At 40.4% G+C, this 17,786-nt stretch overlaps 1 protein-coding gene across 9 annotated transcripts in view; it reads right to left on the bottom strand.

Moving 5' to 3' along the window:
• Positions 1-17,786, bottom strand: part of Fam110b (family with sequence similarity 110 member B) — a 135,018-nt gene that overhangs the window by 84,140 nt on the left and 33,092 nt on the right. For 6 of the 9 annotated variants that reach the window (XR_007340544.1, XR_007340543.1, XR_007340545.1 and 3 more), the window contains exon 3: positions 1,748-1,835. The exons of 1 other annotated variant lie outside the window; for it this stretch is intronic. The gene's annotated coding sequence lies outside the window, so the exon portion shown is untranslated. Of the gene's footprint in view, positions 1-1,747; positions 1,836-6,861; positions 7,076-17,786 lie in introns of those variants that run through there. 2 more of the 9 variants (XM_048782932.1, XM_048782931.1) reach the window with 1 other exon arrangement.

The raw sequence follows: 17,786 nt of genomic DNA, 5'->3' as shown, positions 1-17,786 counted from the left end.
GACTCCATTCCTCCTGGGCCTATGCTGAACCAGGCGATATCTAATCACCTTCCCAACATCCCTACAGGCTTGCTGGTATTCTCATTTGGTATATGGAAAACAATGGCTTTCAAAACCACAGCAACCAGGTCCCATCCATCTGCAAGGTTAGTGAGTGGCAGAGATGAGGTTACCTCCAGATCTACTCAGCTTCTTTCCTGGTCACCAGGGTTGCAAATTCATCTGCTGTCAGAAGCCACCTGGTGAGCATGTACACCATGCAGTCATGTCCAAACAAGGGGGAGTGACAGAATCATGAAAAGGACCGACAATTCCTAGTTTGCTCCAATTTCCAGGGTTAGCACTGGAAATCCTGTGTCATAAGAAACCCCTCCTTTGTGTGCCTACTGAGATGGGTGGGATCCCTAGAGTGATACAGAGTGAGAATTCAGGCCCTGTTGGAAAGTACTCTCCATTAAATCCACCTGTGCTCAGGTGCAAGTCAATAACTTCAGCTCTACCAGGACTTCAGATTGAAGACACAGTTCCTCCCAACCAATAGGAGCCCCAGGCTTTCACAACAGAACCGATGTCTGGGATAAGGAGATGAGGAAGGTGGTGTTAAGAGTGATGGATTTTAAAGAATAGTACTGAGGTGTGTTGTTGGCTTTTTTTTTTTTTTTAATTCTTCCCTTTCCACAGATTGCAGAATTCCACCTGGCATAGGTCGATTTTTATTCGGCAGCCTAAGTTCTGCCAGATTCTGAAGTTCTTGGAAAGTAATAACATCTACCTAAGCAATATTCTGCAAAACACAATAAAAATAAATTAGAAAATGCATGGCCTACTGTATAAGCAAGGGTGTGTTACACACAGATGCTCATGGATGCTGGGAAGGCAGCCAGAGGAAGGCTGTCCATCAAGTGTGGTCATCCAGGTTGAGACTCTTCTCATGAGGATTGCTCTTTACCACTTCTCACTCACGGAGGAGCTGGCTCCCATTTTCCTAAGCTTTCCCAACCTCCTCATGTGGTGGTACTGAGCTCTTGATCCCTCCATATGAGGGGGAAACCACCTGTACCTTGACCACTGTTCATCCACCTCTTCAGCTTCTCTATAAAAAAAAAAAGGGGGCCTGGCCATAGGAAGAGAGGATATTTCTGGTGTGTCTTGATTGATTAGAGACCGAAAAGTAATTCTAGGAATGGGTGGTCATGGGGAAAAGTACCTTATCCATTTCCAGGTCTTCCTGCCTGGCCAGCCGAGCACACCTGGCCTGCCCTGTCTATCTCATCCACTGGGTTGGTATCTAGGTTCCGCCCTCTCCATTCCACCTCTCCCCCCTACTAATTCACAGTGCTGTTGCTGCTGACTGCACCCCACCATCTTATTCCCTCACCACAGACAGTGCACCTATTTAGGTGTAAGGATGTTCATTTTTAAAGCTGTCTTTAAATCCACGCGCACAAAAGGGGATTGCGTACTACATACTACAATGCATTGAACAAACTGTAACTACTAACAGATACACAGAAAGCCTTGGAAAAGCAAATCCATCATAGTATTTTGTTACTGGCAGGGACCTCAAGGTTTGGGATTCCTGTATATATGTTTTGTTTTGGTTTCTTTATTTTTTTCCATTTTTTTTCCAGATAGCAAAATATCTGAAACCTCAGAGTCTTTGTCTTAATATAATAATGACATGAGTTTTCAGAAAGAAATCAATACCTTCTGCTCAGTATGTATCAAAGCAAAGCAATACACTTACCTAAAACAGAAATGAGTATTTTATGGGCGGTAGGCAGAGGTCATAGGAAGACTTCCTTTCTCCAAGTGCTCTCTGTAGCAGGAAATAACTAAAAACACAGGCAAAGAAGATAAATGTTCTTTTTTATTTGACAAAAATAGGCAGACTATTAAATGCATTTAGAACAGAAAATAAAAATTCCATTAAAAATTGGCTAATTCATTTTTAAAAAAACAGGTAGCAGATGTCAGTAAACCCAAATGCATTAGATTTCACATATTTCATCTAGAACGTAAACATTGGCTCATTTCAATCGCTCCTTTTGTTTAACTATAGATAGCAATTATATAAAAAGAAAAATGTAGCAATGAGTTGTGAGAAGTCCCATAAGTAACATTTTGTAGGACATTACCTCATTTCTGGAACTGATAAGAGTGTTAGCATCTTAGAGGGCCTTAGGACTGAACTGCACTCGCCCTCCATCTACAGCGCAGGAGACTAAGGCCCTCCAGGTGAGGAGCTCACCAATAATCATTTGGCTAGGGCAGAGATCTTGATTGCTACAAGAGTACTCTAGCACTCGGATGTCAGAAATCATGTGTTCCTTCCTTCATTCGTTCAATGAACACTGACTGAGCCATTTCCTATGGATCAGGTATTTTTCAAAGCTCTGGGGGTTAAGGCAAAAAAAAATCTCTGATCTCATGGAATTTATATCCCAGAAAGTAGAGACCAAAAAAAAAAATAAATAAAAACAATAGATATGACCTCAGAATGTCCCACTGACTGACGTGGCTCCATTTCCCATAATCCTGAAGGCAGTATGGGAATAGGCCATGGGCTTTGGAGGAAGCACATTCCAGGAAGAGGACCAGCCAGGGCCCTGAGGCAGACCGGCCTGGCTGTCAAGGAGTGAGAGGAGGAGAATGGTGGGTACTGTGTGGCTGTGGATGAGAAACCAGTGGAAAACAGGTGGTGTGGACAGGAAGCTGGTGAAAGCCAGCTCTTGGCAAGGGTCTACTTAGAAGGCAGCCGCAAAGGAGGAGCCTGGGGAGGAGCCATCAGAGACAGGAGGACTATAGGAGGGTGCTGTTTGCAGAGGTCAGGAGGGTCAGAGAGCTGCTGACAGCTGAAGCCAGTGGCTGGGGGGCAGGCTGGGAGGAATCCTGCTAACTCATCCAGCTGGGCGAGCAGGGCGGGGTGAGGACCTGGGAAAGCAAAGCTTCCACAGAGTTAAGTGTGGAGAAGGAGGAGAGGGTGAAGCAGGAGAGATTTAGGAAGGTTCCCTGACTGCAGGTCCCATGGAAGTGGAAACACACTCTTCTCATTGGAGATTTTACTGGTGGCAAGAACTAGTGAAGATGAGTGACCCTTAAAGTGGACTCCCCCTCTAAATTCAGCAAGATTTAAAAGATACCCAAACTCAATAGATAAGAAATTATCTAAAACTTTCTATAAATTATTCTCTAAATGTATACAAAAATCAGAAGTGGTGGGGTAAAATGCTACAATCCAAGTCCAGCTTGCATTTAATAAGCACATTCATCGAAATAATTGACTTTCAAGGGTCTACAGGCGTCTAAGAGAAAAATCTTAATTCTTGGAAATGCAACAGTTCCAAAAGTAATCATCAATGTACTTGGAATAGAGCAGTAATGAAAGTGTTCTGTTATTCCTCTAAGATGCATTTCTAAATTATTGGTACCTTTTTTTTTTTTTTTTTAGAATTTCAAATCTCAGGCATGTAAATATATCAAACATAAAAACATCTCCAGATAACAATCTTATGTGGATTCTGAGAAAAGTTAGTAAGGGGAAGAAAATAAATGGTTCTTTGCATTTATTATATATATCTGACATAAGATGACATGGTGACACGCCAAAGTATGTGACAGATCCAGCCTCTATTGAACATTAACAGAAGTGGGTGTGGTGTCAAGAAATCCCATCTCGCTCCTCCTGAAGGCTTCTCTGGTACCCACCCCCATCCTCTTTTTATTGTGGGGGGTGGGACTGGGGATTGAACTGAGAGGCACTTGGCCACGAGCCACATCCCCAGCCCTATTTTGTATTTCATTTAGAGATAGGCTCTCACTTACAGTTGCTTACTGCCTTGCTTTTGCTGAGGCTGGCTTTGAACTCGAGATCCTCCTGCCTCCTGAGCTGCTGGGATTAGGTGTGCACCACCCTGCCCCAGCTCCCATTCTCTTTCTGCTCATCATACCTTGCTATCACCAAACCAGGTACCTATATCTGCTCCTCCTCCCCTATTATTAATTATTTAGCTGTCTTTCCTGCTCAGTAAGTGCTTCTTACAGGATAGGATGTGCCTTCTATCTTCTCTCAATAAAGCTAAACTTGTAGCCTAGCTCATAGCAGGTCCCCATAATTACAGAATAAAATAATGAAAGAATAAAAAGACTACATTCAGATGAGCGACCTACTATCCTTTTAAATATTTTTCTAGTCCAGATAACTTTAGGAGGGTCAACACTAAAATACTCATCAATTGCTAATGACAGATCTCTCTCAGATCATAGCCAGTAGCCAGCCACGAAGCCACTAGGACCCATGTCCAACAGCTTGTACAGTCCACTGCTTATCTTTTTACAATTATTTTTCAGATCCTCTTGAACCTACTGCTTTGTGGCACATCATATTCTACATAGGATAAGTTTCCGTTTTAAACTGATTATCTGGTCTGCTGTGATTAGAAGCCCCTAGGAGAAAAAGAAGTATTGTATGAGAGAAAAGGCATAAATTTTTAAAAATATTAAATGTTTATGTTCAGGCTGTTAGATCTATTTTTTTTTTTTTGCTGCATGAGAAATGTCATTTTCTCATCAGTAATGGGTTATGGAATTAGAAGAAGGGGACAGAACAAAACTATAAAATGTCAAGAAATTTATTTTTATTTTCTTGTCTTAGGAATATGTAAGGATTTCCCTTAATTCAGTAAGAAAAAAAAATAACTGTGATGCAACTGAAGATAAATGTGCCTATTTTGGTTACTCTGCAAAATCATTAATAACAGTCCTGTTATTAAAATGCTCCTCTGGATCAGATTAAAAGGTCCTTTGGGGTGTCATATAGTTCAGGATATAGGCATGTCTGTGAATTACATAATTTATATGTAAATTTTTAAGAAGTCCCTCAGACACAAAAATTCCTTAAGGCACAGCCTTGAGAATGGACCTCAGTGAGACCTGTTTCCCACCTAGTTCAATGATACAGTGGCTCTACTCACAAAAGGAAGGCCATCAGATGTTTATGTTCACCCAACATTTCAGCCGTGGCTAAAAGAAAGGACAACAGAATCTACTCTTACAGTAGCCTATTTCTTTGAAACTCTCTAAGACCCAGACAATTTAGGAAGTACTTTGGGAAACTGAAAAAGGAGGAGAAAGGATATTACCGAATTGCATCAATTTATCTTTCCCAAAACAAGGGACAGAGCCCAAGTGTCAAAAGGCAGAAAGGTGTTTTCCCACAGTCACTGGAGGGACACTGTTAGGCAAAGAACGATGCAGTGACACAGTGGAGGAGCCTGGACTTTGAGGACAAGAAAAGCTGTTCCAGCAGAACCTAGTGTTCTCACTCGGGGTGTGCTCAGTCTGTCAGGGGAACAAGGCCTGGTTTGTATCCAGGGGATGGAATACAAAGTGGAAAGACTGTTCTCCTGTTCATTTCACCAACCAAGGTGCCTAAGAAGCCACCGACCAGTTCAAGTCACAGAGAGCCTGTACGGCCACCAACAGCCACCAAACTTTCTTATTATGCTCCTTACTCCCTGACAGCCCATGGCAGACTTTGATAATATTCCTTGGTTTTCCCCCTTAACACTATCATCTCAGTAAACTCAAGACTCTGGCTGATTTTTTTTTAACCCCCAGGATGGACGAGGGAGTGCAGTGGTGAGGCATAGTGAGTGATCGATCTCAAGTCTTCCTCTGCCCAAGAATAAACTGACTCCCTCCAACCAGGATACAGCTCTAGATCAGAGCAGTTATCTTCACAAAATATGAAAGTGGCAATGCTTGGCTTTTCAGGAGCTTGGAAATAATTCTTGAAGGCTTTCGGGAGCCAGGAGGACTCTCCACTGAGAGCAGACGCATGGTGGCAGCCCGCCAGCCCAGTGACTGGTGAGTCAGTGCCCAAGTTTCTGTGGACTCCACAGTCTGATAGGGGGAGGACATTAATTTTTAAGTTTGAAGACTGAACGGAAGCAGGGGTCCTCAGGGCATAAAATAGGAGGTACACTGAGAAGCACCAACTCACGTTGCATTTGTTTGTATTTTTGAACCTCAGCCTTGCGGGCTTAAAATATTTTTCCTTCAGAATGCACCACCTTTATTAAAGAATTTAAGATTATTGTTCAATTTGGAAAATAATCCAGGTAACCATTAGTAGAAATAAAAAATACCGTCAGACAGTCATCAAAGTAAGTGGCAAGAACCCCACCTTCCTATGAGATGACATGTCAACTACAAAAACAGCGTCTCTCTTAAACAAAGCCAGGAGTCAAAAATTTCTCCTCCAGGTACAGCTGAATACATACCCACATATATTTTGGCAGAATGAGCAATGTTAACATTTCCTGTATTAAAAAAGCTTCATGAAAACTACAAAAGGTGAGACAAAGAAAACCATCCAAAATGAAGGCTTCACGCATCTTTGAAGAAACAATAGCACATTACTTCTGCTGAGACCCAGCATGGAATCAGGAGCATCACTGCCCTGTCCTAATTAAATTGTTTCACTAAATTTTCCTTGATCACTCATTATTCAGGAGAGTCTGGACTCAATGCAAACAAAGTCCACTGAGTCCTGAAACCCACCCACAAAGACACCCGAATCCATGCAGCATCGGGCTTTCCAAAACAGAAGAGGACCAATAAGAATCACTCCCAAGCACATGCACCCTTGAATCCAGGTAAAAACAACAGTCTTTTGTGAACAGGGTGGCTGTTTACCAGGCAAGCCTTCTGCAGGAGAATGTTATTTTTTTGTATGAAATGCAGGAGTACACACAGTATCAACAAAGCAATATCAAATTAAATACATGGCATGACGAACATGCCTCATTTCATGCATGGCTGTGTTTTTCATAAGAGAGAAAGACTTAGAGTAATTACCATGAACTGCGACTTGCTCGCTGACCTCCTGCAGCTGGAGGTCCTTAACCACCGATGCTCTACAACAAAGGGGAACGCCTGCTCTTCCGTGCCTTACTCCTTCTTTAAGGTTACCAGCCGAGCACCTTGCCGTTGTAAGAACACAGTACAGTACCTCTGTATCTATGTCTCTAATGCAGCATAAAGATTACTGTGGAAACCTATCGAACGGGCGAGCAGCAACACCAACCACCAATGAGGATAAGGCACATGCAGAATCCAGCACATGCTCTCTGAGGCACAGGCTGTCACCAGCGCTTAGCAGGCTGCTAATCTAATTATAGCTAGTTTGCTAGCACAGAGCTACTGAAGCAAAGCATAGGAGCAAATTAAATTTTAATAATTAAACCCCACAGACAAAAACATCTTGATTTCCTGTCATTTTCAGGATGAATGTGTCACCTTCTAAACTGTAAGCAATTTTTAAATTACATTACTTTCCCCCCAATCTAGAGAAACAAAGAGTGGTTAAATCAATGTACAGGACAGGACTTCCTGCTCACTTATGCTTAACTAACCGATTCCAGCACTGAACAATAAATCACCGAATCAATATGACGAAAATAATAGTGAAAGTGCCATAAAATCCAAGTCTCACCTCATTTACCCTGATTAGCAATGTGTGACTTATGTGTTATAAAGTGGTAATTAATCTCTCTTCAATATAGTTTAAAATAGCATGCATATTTCCATCCACAGTGGAAAAATGCTAATCGAGGTGTCAAAAAATCATAATCTTGATTACAGTGACTAATAATAATTTGGAGCTGCAAAGGATGGAAATGGATCTCAGGAGTCACTGAAAAAGACCACCACCAACAACAAAAGGATTTTTCCACTGTACAATTTAATGGAAAAACTAGTTCTAGAAGCCAAATATTATAAGGGGCAGTTTGATGCAGAGGGGAAAAGCATGCTTTCTAATAACCAGACTTCTTGGGTTTAAGTTCCAGATCCTCCACTCACTCGATCACTATGTGACCTTGGGCAAGTGAGTGAACACCACTGTGTCTGGAGCTGACTGGAAGGACTACTGTCAATGAGCTCTGAGCACTTTGCACAGGGTGGTTTGATTCTGAGTTCTGAATTCGGCAATTTTTCATAAGAGTAGTCTTCTCACAACTCCACATTGTCTAACTTCCTTTCCAGTGTTGCAATACTCAGACAAAATGTTTGAATGCTCCTCAGTTGTCCAGTTTGGTCAGAAACACCACTCAGAAGTGATAAATGGTGACAAGCTAATGGTAGGCTTGATTTACCACACAGGACCATCCCTGGTAGTCATGGTATCAGGGCAAGTCATTTCCCCTGCTTCTGCTCAGATATGTAATAGTCACTAATTTCTCTTGATTCTACACGAACAGATCTTAAAAGAAATATTCAGGAAAGGACAGACATGTAATTATATTTCATTAATGATTTATAATACAGACTAAATTATATACATTTCAAAAAGGTTTTGCGTGGAATATAAAATGGAAAATGTTTGTAAGGAGAAGTTGGGTTAAACTCTAAATGACAAATTTATGTAAAAAAGGGAGAGAAGTCAGCTAGTCAAGTGCAACTTTTGGCAATGCAATTTGTTTATCTATTTGTTTTCCCAAAAGGTCATTTTTTTCCCTTCTATGTTCTACAGAATTATCTGTCCATCTGGGCTGATACGAAGTGAATCTGTTAATCTGTTCAATTCATTTTTCATAATTACTAGACACTGGTATGTCCTCCCAATCCAGTTTTAATCCAATGATGAAATGCAAATCTCTCACCTACAGATAGGTTTGTTTTCTTTTGATTGTCAGCTGAAACCTTTTACAAAAAGCTAGCCTGCTCCCCACGCATCATGATTTGTTCTAAGAAACCAAATACTCCTGGGGAGAAGTCGGTAGCCGTGGAAAATGAATATTGACCTAGAGGCAGTTCATCTTTCCATCTTTGTGTATCAAAAACTCATTGGGATTTAAATCAGTGAAAAGAGTGATATGACCCATGAACTTCAAGGGAAAGCATAGACATTCACAGCCCACACATTTGAGACTGAAAAACTGTAGGAATGCAGACATACACACCAACTCAGGACAACAGGATGGAGACAAGTCTGTCAGAGAAAGCAACTGCCACATGGGCTACAGGAAGCATCACGAGTGTGGATTATCAAAGCACAATCACCACTATCAGGAGGGAAAACTCCAGGAGGTACCAGGTTCAGGGATTTGGCCTGAGGCAGGGCTCCCTGGAGGCTGTCGGGATCCCGACTAGTAACACTTCTAGGCATTTATCTAGGAAACATCTAACAGCTTCTGCCTTCCTCTTCATTTAACAGACTGCTAGCTCAAAATAGGCACTAAAAAGCTGTTTGATTAATTTGTTTCATGCTTGTTTTATATAAGACATTAAACAGACACTTTCAGAGGGAAGGGAGCAACTGTCCTTACATCTCAACCTCCAATATATTCTGATTCAATGTTTGGTTTGAAAAGTAACAGTTCACTGGTGCTCTCTATGGCCACTCTGCTGGAAGAGCCTACATACACACACACACACACACACACACACACACACACACACAATCTTGGGAATCCTGTCTTTGAACTTCAGTCAGCTATCGTGATGCTGAAAATCATTCCTTCACTCCAGCAATAGCAGTCAGGGGCATCTACTGGAGGCAAGGATTTGTGCTGCACCTTGAAAATACTGCTACCAGGAAGCAAAGCATTTTGACTCCTAGAGGGCGAGATGCTCATTAAATGATTATTAGCAAAAATAACCAATAATGACTGGGTGGGTAAATTGCAGTGTACTGCAGGATGCCATGATGGCACTTGAGCGGGGCAGAGGGTAGGACTGGGCTGAAGGTGGGCTTTCCTGCTTCCTTTGGCCTGGGGGTAGTGACCTTCGAGTTATGAAGGTCACAGAGAGGCCACTGGGACCAGAGGATAAAGTTGGAGGGAGATGACCCAACAGCATATGCAAGAGAAGGGAAAGAGTGGCTTCCTTTGGAAGTCCAGTCTCTAATCCAACTGATTCCTTCAAGATCTCCTTCTTCCTAGTGATAGACTCCCATTATCTTCCCAGATGAAACTGTCCCCTGCCTGCCTCAAACAGAGGATGAGAAAGAACATATATATTTTATACCTGCTGCACAAGGAGAGGAGAAGCCTCTCCACAGACACCATCTGCCCTGATGCATGGATTTCCTCAAGTTCTGTTTGGATTTTCCCAACCTGGGAGAATGCGGACAGAAAAAGCAAGTGGCTAGGTTTGGAGAATTTCCATGAGGAATTCTCTTAGTTTTCTTCCCTTAGGAAGAAAAAATTAGGGCTCAAATACTAAAAATGATGACTTTAAAAACCAGGGCTCAAGGCAAGCATGGGTAATTCCACGACCTCAGGAGGCCGAGGCAGGAAATCAAAAGGTCAAAAACAGCCTCAGGAACTTAGTGAGACCCTAAGCAACTCAGTGAGCCCTGTCTCAAAATAAAATATAAAAAGGACTGGGGTTGGCTCAGTGGTTAAGTGCTTCTGGTATCCACCCCCATAAAAGGAAAGGGGGGAAAAAAAACAGGACTCAGAGTTATCTTTGCAATCAGAATATTCAGGCTGTCCTTTGGTTTCAGATTATTCAAACTCCTTGTTGAGAGAGGGCTGAGTGTACTTTCTTCTCTGATGAACAGCACCTGGCACCAAGAGGGAGGCCAAATCACAAGCCAGTCACTCAAGGGTGCTGTGTCTCCACATGCCATGTTACGGCGGGGGGGTTCAAGTCCTGTTCTGCACCCCCAGCTCTGTAGGAGACAGGAGGAGGAGAGACCAGCAGCTGAGCCCTGGTCCAGGATGAGCCAGGGTCCCAGCCTACATCAAGCATGGGGTGAGACCCAAATGAAGAGCATTTCCATCCTAGGAACTGGAGCTTGGCAGACAGACTAAGAACCAGCTCCCCCAGCTCACTGAACACCCCCAGCCACGGAGGAGAAAAGATACCTGGACTGAGGCTCTCAGGCTACCAGAAATAGGACAATCAGTGGGCAAGTGTCCAGCCCTTCCTTTTCTGTTCTTAACACCCAAACAGCAGCTTTTCTTCTTTTTGGAGAGTCTGCCATGCTGGGTGCTCAGCCCAGCTGTAACATGCTTGGGCTGTGAAAGACTGGACAGACTGCTAGAAATCACTCCAGCTGCCCCCAATTCCATGCATGGCTTTGGCTCCCTATTCCTTTCACAGGTACCCAGTATCCAACACTGCTCACCAGAGGTGGACCCCACAGCCCAAGCAGGTCCCCAGAAAGCCCTTGGGTACCAGTGCACTGCACCACATGGGTGTGCTCTTGGAGCTTCCTGGAAATCCACCAGCTGGGAAGGATGATCATGTTTGAACAATCACCCTGTTGGGCTACCCAAGCACACCAGCACTGGGGAGTAGGGGTTAGAAGCCAGTTATGCATCTTACAGTGCCCTCTCAAAGACTAGCCTTTTTTTATGTTGTGTCCATAAAGCATATATTATTAACCCAAGGAAGATCACTAAATAAGTGACACAGATTTCCTTCTTTATTTAGAAACTATTCTGAGGNTTTTTTTTTTTTTTTTTTTTTTTTCATTTTAGCAGTACTGGAGAAGAGAGATGGGAGGGTGGGGAAGGAGGTGGCAGGGAGGGGCTGTGAATTGAAGAAGAAGCTAGCAGGCTCAGGAGGGGAACAGAGGCCTGCTCCAAACAGCTGTGGTTGCAATCCTATGAAGGTACAGAAGCCCTGGCTACCTTGGGCTGTCTGAGAACCTCCAGCACTACATCTAAGAATAGTCAGGCTGTTAGTTGGTAAAATTCTTAAAAATTTTACAGATGTGCATAGCTTGAGCCTACTTGGTTCCTCTTTTCACTGACATCATGTTTGTTTGTACACACACACATAAAATTAATCATCCCAACGGCATAATAGAGATTATGAAATAATTTTAATGTAATAAAATCACAATTGATACAATAATCTAATAAGGCAAGGCCATATAATAATAAGTAAACACTATTATCTAATAAGAGTTCTGAATTAGGTTGTAGGAGTTATACTGAGCTTTTAGCTTCCCTCTGTCCTCAAATCCTATCATGTTTTTGGAAGTTAAGAGGCATTTTGGTTTAGTCAGCTTTTTCACTGCTGTGACTAAAAGACCTGACACAAACAATTAGAGGAGGAAAAGTTTACTTTGAAGCTCATGGTTTCAGAGGTCTTAGTCCACAGATGGCAGCTTACATTCCTCTGGGCTCAAAGTGAAATCATAGTGGAAGAGTATGGTAGAAGAAAGCAACTCAGAATATGATCAGGAAGCAGAGAGAGACTCCACTCACCAGTCACAAAATATACCCCAAAGGCATATTCCCAATGCCCACCTCCCCCTTGAGACACACCCTACTTGCCTTCAGTTACCACTCAGTTAATCCCTAACAAGGGATTAATTCACTTATTATGTTAATGCTCTCATAACCCAATCACTCCATCTCTAAACACTTCTACTGTCTCACACGTGAGCTTTTGAGGGACACCTCACATCTAAACTATAACACATCTTCTAGGATATGAAAGCACTAACTTCATGGAAAATCTCTGTCTTCTCTACAGAACCTAGTGTTGGACTTTCTATATTGACCACAGGATAGTGAAATAGAATACATGAGCAAATGCCCTAAATTTTAGCTCTGCATCCTAAAGTGCAATCCCCAAACATTTCAGTTACATGAAGGTTCCTCTCACTTTAAATAACCCCATAGCATCAGCGCCAGCTCTTGAATGCATTTCTGTACTTCTTGCCCACAATCACAGCATATAATCTTGCATGAGTAATAAATACATGCTGCTATTTTAAGAAAAAAGCTTCATGGGAAACTTCAAGTATGCATGACATAAGTGTGCATAATTATGTTTAACATGAGGAAGTTTGAATGACTAGACCCGTATCAAAACAAATATGTAATTAAAGAGCATCATTTGTTATGAAATTCATCTAAGGTCTTTTTTGAAAGTTCTAAGTTAACAGAGGCTACAGGATGGTTGTCTTGAAAAGGGTCATATCAAAACTTCACAGGAATATTCAATGATATTCCTTGGGAGAAATTACATTGCTAGAATAGAATCACCATATTCTTCTCTCCTTCTATCTAATTACATTTTTATCCCAGTCTAGCTTCTTTCTAGATGGTAACCTAGGGTAAACTGCTTAACATCTTATACTTCTATCTTCTCATCTCTCTAGCATGAATTCTGTGAATTAATGACTTATGTGAATTAAATGAGTTTTAAGACACAGAGAGCACTTATGGGGTGCCAACCACTTCCTAAACCTCATCAAAGCTCTCCTGATGGCTGCTGGAAAAAGGGAAATATTCAGGCCAAATAATAATATTGTCAGAAAAACTGACTCCTCTCAGAAAAAGAAGTATGCTGTATAAATATACAATAATCAAACTCTTAGCACAATCCAGATAATCATATATTGCCCTAGCCATTCGGACAATCATCTTAGAGAAATAATTCAGGCTGCATACAAAAACAAACAAAAAAACAGAAAAGGGTATTTATCATAGTTTTTTTTTTTTGTACAGGAAATAAATTTTTAACCTTTACCAATAATCAGTTGATAATTATAACAAGATATAAATAAAATTAAGTGAACATTAAAATTATTTAAGTGATATTATAGACCAATACTTATTCAATGGAAATAAGATATTAGGAGACAGTCATATATCAATGTGTATACTAGACTTCAATTTTGTTAAAATCCTCTGCATATACATATATATGTCTGTGAATACATACATAGAAAAGGTGGATAGGTTTTATCTCCGCATGGTAATGATGGCTAATTTGTCAAATCTGTTTCACTTTTCTACTCTGTTATTGCTAACGTTGAACATAAATTATTTATAAAAACTTCATAACTTTTTCCTTCACTTCTAATCAAGACAAAGAAATAAAAACTGTAGGTGACATTTTTTTTTTTCTCCTTCTGGTGGTAGGTATGGAAACTGGGGCTCCATGAATGCTAAGCATGTGCTCTACCACAGAGCTACAACTCCAGCTTGCAGGTGGCAAGTTTTTAATAAGTAGCCTTTCAAAGTCTCAGGCCTAGAGATTCTTGCAGCCTCATGCCCTGCTCTGGCCTGCTGCCAGCCTACACAGTGCAGCTTGGCTTTGTTAACCCCTATGTAAGTGTCAGCTCTTGCAAACAGGATTTTGATGGGCTAACCATTCCCAGCTATCAGTCAAACCACTAGGTTGGAAACCAAAAGCTCAGCTTGGAATTGTCGGCCAATTTGCTAATTATTATCAGACATTAGGACAAGCCTCTGTTGGCACTGGTGCAAGGGCTCATTGCTAAATAAGCCTCAGATATGTCATCCTTTAGTTATTTGAACAATCCTGTCTTTTTATCTAAAGATATTCTAATACACTTGGAATATCTGTAGATTTAAGTGTCTGGAAAGAAGCCAGTAAGTTTAAGTGATAGAGAAAATAAATAGAAAATAATTTCTTTGGATATAAAGTTAGAAACATTAGTGTGATTTCAAGATGGACTGGAATCTTGGCACATTTTGAAGATTTCTGGTTTGTTACTGGCATGGTGGGAACTGGGTTTAAAATAAGGTAAAGCAAAGGAATCGTATTTCAGCATGTCAACCTATACTGAATATAGTCTTTCTTCCACAGTTTTAAAAATCTTGTGAATCATAGCTCAGTGTCATTAATACATTATGGTTCAACAGGTTTCAAATATCAGAAAGTTATCTCTCTTTACATGTATATGTCTTATGGTTAATTTAATTATATCTAGAGATCAATTCTTAAAATTCCACAATAGAAATAATGAGCAAATGGGAATTGTTTAACAGAAATCTGCCTTCAAGCAAATTGAGCTCTGCTCCATCTGTATCAGGTAAGTACGGAATTACCTGTAAAGCCTAGGCATCTTTTTTACACTGAAAATAATCACCCACCAGTTTCATTTTATTTTTTTTTTCAAAATTGTGACTTTATTTAGAATCCTTATTTTTTCTCTATATACAAATAATAATATATATGGCAATTCTGTGTTCTTCTACAGCAAAGAAACAATTCTTACCATATAATTCTATTAATAAATCTATTAAAGGCAGTGACAATAACCATAGGAATGTTTTCATTTTGGGAACGTGAATCACCTGTAACATTTATCACTTGGTGTTTTTAACAAGAATAATATTGTGTCCTTGGAGAATGAGGAAGAAGTTATTCAAAGAGAAAGGATCCTTTGAAAGTATGAACCTCAGAATAGTTTCTAAATAAAGAAGGAAATCTGTGTCACTTATTTAGTGATCTTCCTTGGGTTAATAATATATGCTTTATGGACACAACATAAAAAAAGGCAATTGCTCCAAACATTGCTGGAACAGACTGTAAATCTCTGGTGATATTTGAAAGTCGTTTTTGAAGATGTGAGTTTTCCCTATGTAGGGCACCTTTTCTAAGCACAGCTCTCAGTGTATCGGGGAGAACAAGCAAATGGAAAGATAAGTTTTATTGCTATATTACTTTTATCATGTGTATGATATGAGCCTTGAAACTGGAAGTGACTTGAAGGATATTTCTTCACCTGGAAGAAACTTTCTTGGGTATCTCTTTTCCTTTATTTTCAAAGTCAGATTACAAGCTCATTTAAATTTCAATTATTCAATTGCATTCCTCTTGAATGACTGCTCATGATCTTTGCCAAGTCAGTGCTCCCATTCGGGGAGAAGCTATTTTAATTCCTTTGCAGACAGGTCTTCTCATGAAGAGGAGAGCTTAAATTCCTCTTACATGGAAAGGAATATGATGAATGTTTTTTTTATCATAAAGTTTGAGTCAAGCCTACACAAGCAATTGCTGTACTCAATTATACAGAAGTCTCTTAAATTAATGTCCCAGAAATGTTCTGTAATAGAAATAAATGACCCAGAATCCTAACAGATTAGTGGAAAAGAACTACAAGAGTCCAGAGGGCAGTGACAGGAACATCCCACCCAATATCTTGATGGCATTCTGCAAAATCTACAGATTAAAGAAGGTTTTCTAGTTTTCAGTATCCCTCCCACAAAAGGTAAGCAGGAATTCAGATTTATTTCTATTGTTAAAAATACAAACAAGGATAGACTTTACAAAGGTGGTACTCAGTATCCTGTCACACTGAAGAGATGACACCAGGGATATCAGTGTTCCTGGCTGAGTTAGTCAGCTTCAGCTGGCTCACAGTTTTGGAGATTTCAGTACATGACCAATTGGTTCCACTGCCCTGGGTCTGTGGAGACACAGCATCTTGTGGCACAAGCAGCTGAAGTGGAGGCCAATTTATCACCTCATGGCAGCCAGGAAAGGAACAAACAAAGGAAGAGGTTGGGATCCCATCATCCATTTCAAGAATAATGACCCAAGACCTCTCCCTAGGCCCCAACTCCTAAAGGTTTCCACCATTTGCCAAGACCACCAAGCTTAGGAACAAGATTTTAATACTTGAGTCTTTAGTGGATTTTCCAGAGCCAAACCAAAGAATTAGTTAATTTCACTTTGTCTACAATGGGTGCAGCTCATCCATACAAGATAGAGTAGATCATGGCTTCTTTGGGGTGAAAAATCTTACAGGTCTTGCTTCCCCATATTCCTGATGGGTGGTCCAGTTAAAGAGAATGAATGTTCCACCCTAGTCCCTGAGATGCCTTTGGTGACACAGAGGCAGAGCCTGCACTGATGGACAGATCCTCATTCCCCAGGACACAGCAGGATGATCTTTTTTATTTGTAATTATCCTTCTTCTGAAAATGTCTTCATTTTCAGTAATAAAACTTATATAGGATTTCTTCTACATCTTTGTTCTTTTTGTAAAATAATTCTGTTCTCCAGAAATATACTCTATGCTGTGTACCTTTTGGGAGGATGTATTTTATAGGAAAGGAAAAAAGAAAAACTCTACTGACAATGAAGAAAAAAGCAACACCAAAGCACTGTTATTTAAAATATGGGTTGGCCTCGGTCGTGTGAAATTAGTTGGAATTTCAGTTAATCTATCTTCCTTTTTGATTTACTAGTTTGGAGATGCTCTGTAGACTGTGCTCACTCATGCCTTCATACATATTTCTTTTCAGCATAATTCTCTGACCTAAATCGCAGTGAAATGGAATGCACTCCACCAGTTTTTTTTTTATCTGAACAAACTGAAGTCATCCAACTGCATAACACATTCCACCTATAAAATTCAATGTTGGAATCATGTATTAGTGATGTCATGCACTTTGTGGAAATGTGAACCACTGTGAGGAAGCCAGATGGATGGTGATCTGCAGTCACACTGATAAGAAAGTATCCTCCTCCCCTTTCAGTGAAGCTTGTTCCACAAAGGCACTGTCATCCTAACATTGTAGTGTTAATAAGACCCAACAGACCCAAACAAGAGGAGAGTCTAGGAACAGAGCCACATACATACCATTGATTTTGACAAATACACTCAGACGATTAAAAAAAAAAAAAAACATGAAAAGCATTTTCAACAAATGAAGATGGAACAATTGAATATCCATTTGGAAAAAAACCGTAGACTTGGACGCCTACTTTGCAAAAATATCAATCTGAGATAGATCACACACATAGAAGTCAAAAACAAAAATTATGCAGCATTTAGAATAAGAAGAGCAACCTTGCAGTGTAGACATTTTCTGAAATCCCCAAAAAGATCTCTATAAAATAATCAATAAATTGGTCTTTAAGGAATTAAAAATGTCTGCTTGTCAAATGACACTTAATTGAAAAAGCAAGATAGTAACTGTGGGGCAACAGATCTAATACATAAACCTGAAAAAAGATTAGCCAGGAAAAAAAAAAAAAAAAAAAAAAAAAAA

Source organism: Marmota marmota, unplaced genomic scaffold, assembly GCF_001458135.2.
Source record: "Marmota marmota marmota unplaced genomic scaffold, marMar, whole genome shotgun sequence".
NCBI lineage: Eukaryota > Metazoa > Chordata > Mammalia > Rodentia > Sciuridae > Marmota > Marmota marmota.
The sequence above is the reverse complement of the archived record's forward strand: the minus strand, read 5'-3'. Positions and strand labels throughout refer to the sequence as shown.